The 4,371-nt window shown below is 45.6% G+C and overlaps 1 non-coding gene across 1 annotated transcript; it reads right to left on the minus strand.

Moving 5' to 3' along the window:
* Nucleotides 1–941: 941 nt before the first annotated feature.
* Nucleotides 942–1,003, minus strand: LOC120096765 (U7 small nuclear RNA). The gene has a single exon (XR_015637746.1). It is a non-coding gene; the product is annotated as a U7 small nuclear RNA (small nuclear RNA).
* Nucleotides 1,004–4,371: the final 3,368 nt, after the last annotated feature.

A 4,371-nucleotide genomic window follows, 5' to 3' on the forward strand; every position in this document is an offset into this window, starting at 1 on the left:
CAGCTAGCTGATCACATTGATTCCACGTGAGCCAGGAGGGAGAGTGATAACTTATGCTGGTGTTCAGTTAGCTTCCTCACTTTTATTCAGTCCAGGATCTTAGCTCATAGAATGGTGTTATCCACAGTCTTGGCGACTTTTTCTATTTCAACTAACTTAATTTGGGAACATCTTCACAGACATACCTAGAGGTTTCTTTCCATGGTGATTCTACATCCCATGGAGTTGACAATCAAGATTAATCCATCATATAAGATGACAGGTCATCTAAGGCTTACCCACACTAGCTTGTAGATGATGCTGTTAAGGGTAGAGATGGTGACCACATGCGATACTTGTATTTTCCTTGCTGGCAGTCAAGAGAGTAGAGGTTTATTCAGGATTATTTCAGGCTCATCTTAGGCTGTGTCAGCTCTTGTCAACCAGCATCAGTGACTCTGGTGTGTTTCCCGCCTGGTCCCTCATTCCTCACACTGTCTTCATCTCTTTTGGCCTCCTCCTGCAACTATCTCCCAGAAACTGATGTTAAACCAGTACTGCCTGCCACACTTGAAAACCTTCTACAGCGCTCTCTCTCTCTCTCTCTCTCTCTCTCTCTCTCTGTCTCTCTGTCTCTCTGTCTCTCTCTCTCTCTCACTCTCTCTCTCCCTCTCTCCTCTGATGGCTCTGATTCTTTGGCTTGGCAGATAAGCCTTTCTAGAAATGGTGTCTCCACCCTAGAGCTCTGGATTCCTCTACCTGCTCAGTTCATTCTGTAGCACTGTGTTTCAGCACACTGCTGTTCAGTCATCCTCTATCTCTAACCAAACAGCCACACAATTCCTTCCCCTGCCCTCCATCCTTCCCTCCCTCTCCCAGCAAGGACCAAAACCAAGGTTTTGTCTTAGAGTTTCTATCGCCGTGAAGAGACACCATGACCATAGCAACTCTTTTTCGGGTGTGGGGGGATTCCGACCAAAGTCAGAAGACCTGCTAGACAAATTCTAAAAGATCTGTAACACTTTTTTTTAAAAGATTTATTTATTTTATGTATATGAGTACACTGCCACTGTCTTCAGACACACCAGAAGAGGGTGCCGGATCCCATTACAGATGGTTGTGGGCCACCATGTGGTTGCTGGGAACTGAACTCAGGACCTCTGGAAGAGCGGTCAGTGCTCTTAACGGTTGAGCCATCTCTCAACCCACACCTTTTTGGCAACTCTTATAAAAGAAACCATTTGATGGGGCTAACTAACAGTTCATGGGTTTAGCTCATTGTCATCATGGTGGGAGCCTGGTGTCACATAGTCTCCAGACATGGTGCTGAAGAAGAAGCTGAAAGTTCTACATCCAGATCCACAGGCAGCAAGAAGAGAGAGAGACTGGGCTTGGCTTTTGAAACCCCACGCCCGTGACATACTTCCTCCAACAAGGCCACGTGTTCTAATCCTTTCAAAAAATGCTACTCCCTAGGAACCCATGAGGGTCATTTTCATCAAAACCACTGCAGGCTTTACATATACAAAAGCTCTTGTATCTGCATACCCCCAGACTTCTCATTCTGCTTCTTGTTTTGAGACAGTTTTACTAAATTGTTCAAGCTAGCCTTGAACTCACTCTGTACCCAAATCAGGCCTTGAACTTGTGATCCTCTTTGTGTCAGTCTCATTAGTAGCTGAGATTACAGGCTTATGCCACCAAGTACAGACCACCAGAAACCTCTTTTAATCCACTTGAGGTTAAACTGGTTACTCCACCTCCTGCCTGTCACCTTGCACTCACCCACTGTTGGGGCCTCTAAAAGTCACACTGGTATTTAGTTGTTTCCCCCACTACCCAGTGATATACTTCCAGGCTAGAGCGAATATAGTAACTTAGCTAATCAAATGAGAGACTCTCTAATGAGAAAAAGGCCCACCGGAAACCTCAGAGCATTGTAGTGGATCACATGTGCCATGATGAACTATGGGTGTGCCTGAGGTGCCCAAGTGAGACAAAGGTGTTTAAAGGTAAGATGAGGACTACTGAGTAGTTTTGAAACAATTATCCTTACCTGCAGAATCAATAACCTAGATGATGTCAGTTTGAGGCTGAGCAGGCAATTGCTGGGTGGGCCTCCGCACAGGGGTAACTGTATGCAAACAAGTTTATGGTGTTGTTTGTGCAAAGTCTTAGTTTTGACTTTGTTTTGAAACAGTTCCTGCTTTCCGGCAGTGGTTGGTTTATGAGGATCCATGGGTTGTGTGACCTTTTGTCAAGAGGGTGTCATAAGTGACTCAACCTTCACTCTGACAACCTTTATGCTGCCAATCACCTACCCATCTTCATAGCAAAGTAGAGTTGAGTGCAGAGCACAGCTCTACAGAATCTGTGCAGTGGTGAGTGGTTCTGCGTGGATGAGTTCTTCTTTGGGCCACTATTGCGAAGGGTTCTTGTAAGGGGCAGCACACGATTTAAAGAGTTGCCCAAGAAACTCATTAATTAGGGCCAATAGTATTTAATACAGTGTTTTAAAAACTATTTATAGCAAAACTCTGTTTCAAAGCATTGGGTACAGCAGGACCTGGCACTGAACCTTCTTCGTACTACCCTTGCTCTCCGTAGACCTTCCACTGAACACAGAGGGGAGCACCAGGCAGGGGACATGCTGAATGGATGAATTTACTCTGCCACACTGAGACTGGTGAAGAAGGGAAGGACTGGAAACTCAAGTGAAGGTGTTGTCAGAGGTGTGTGGTGTCAACCAGAGTTTAAACAAAGCCATTTCTGGCTAATTATAGAATATCCAAAGGGTACTGGATAGCCCCAAGCCTAGGCTGAGTACTGAAGGGTAGGATCAGAAACAAATGTGGGTGGAGCCTGGTTGGGACACAGCTATCCACACCCAGATCACCATGGCTATTCCTTTGACCAGGTTAGGTCATATGTCCAGGGTCAAAGTCCAGTGTGAAAGAGATCATTGGGAGGATCCCCAAAGGAGATGGATGGGAAACCTATAACGTGGCTCTGGGTGGCCACCTGGCCTGGAATGCATATAGTTACTGCTCCACAAAGAGTTTCTTCCCAGTGGGGAGAGGGTCCAGTGAGGGTGGGGGAGGCGTTACTAAAAATGATAAAGAATCCAGAAAAAAATTGAAGTCTTCTGTCTGGCATCTTGTTAGGGTCATTAATTAAGACAGACAACTCCAATGAAAGAACTGTGGGAAAAATATTCCAGCACAAATTCCCTAGAGAGATTTTGGTTTTGGAATGAGAAAAATGAGGTTTGGGCAGAAGGAAAAGTGCAGTTCCGCCTTGGGATCCATTGAAGAGTGGTGGCAGGGGCCCCCTTAGACATCAAAGTCTTCAGCCGCTCCAGACACTCATGTAGAACACTGTAGCAGTAGAACATAATCGTCATACTCCCTCTGGCATCATAATTGACTCTAGACAATTTCAATACCAAATACAACATAAATGTTATGTAAATAACTGTCTCTCTGTATTGTTTAGGGAATAAAGACAAGGAAGATAGTTCAGGACAGACAAGGCTACCCCAGGGAAACTATGCAGCCCACTTCAGCAACAGGATGCTTTTCACGATTGTTTCCATCTGTAATTGGTTGTATCTTTGCATTCAGAGCCCATGGGTACGGAAAGCCAATTGTAGTAAATTGCTTTTCACTTTAAGGCATGCGTTTTGTCCCATCTGTACATCTGAAGGCACATGGCACTGTTTTCTCTGGCAAGGGTAGCTATGGAAAGCAGGTACCCCCACCCCACCCCCCACCTCGAGTGGCCAGGCATGATGGTCGGGGGACAAAGCTTTGATGACCCCATGGAGCTAACCTTTCTGGTATCATTTTGTCCAGCTCCCCCACAGGTTTGGAGGAAGGGAGGAGAGAACAGCTAGAGCCTGAGGTAGGGTCATTATATATCACACAGCCATAAAATACCAAAGTTGCAATGATCAGGAGGGAGTTTCCTCCTACTAGACCCCTCTGACATGTTACTGCCATCACCTTGGGAAGCTCAGTGGGACATAGGAAGTTAAGTGTGTCATAATCAGAGCGAATCCTAGGTTGATCCATTTAATGACACATTACTACCCCTCATAGACAGGTGACTTTATTACTAAGCTCCGAGGGCTTGACATTTTCCTTCCCAAGAAATACTTGATTTGTGGGATGTGGGGTAAAACAGCTTTAATCTCATTGTTTGGGAAGCAGATCCTGGCAAAGCTCTTGTGAGTTTGAGGCCACCATAGCAATTTCTATCCCAGCTAGAAATACATAGTGAGAGAGAACTTGTCTCAAAAGAAGGGAAAGAAAGAAGAAGATGAGGGGGAAGGGAAGGCTTGGCTGGAGGGGGACCCAAGCAGTTGAAAGCAGTTCCAGAACAGACCTCTTC

Source organism: Rattus norvegicus, chromosome 14 (genome assembly GCF_021556685.1).
Source record: "Rattus norvegicus strain SHRSP/BbbUtx chromosome 14, alternate assembly SHRSP_T2T, whole genome shotgun sequence".
In the NCBI taxonomy this organism is placed as follows: Eukaryota; Metazoa; Chordata; class Mammalia; order Rodentia; family Muridae; genus Rattus; species Rattus norvegicus.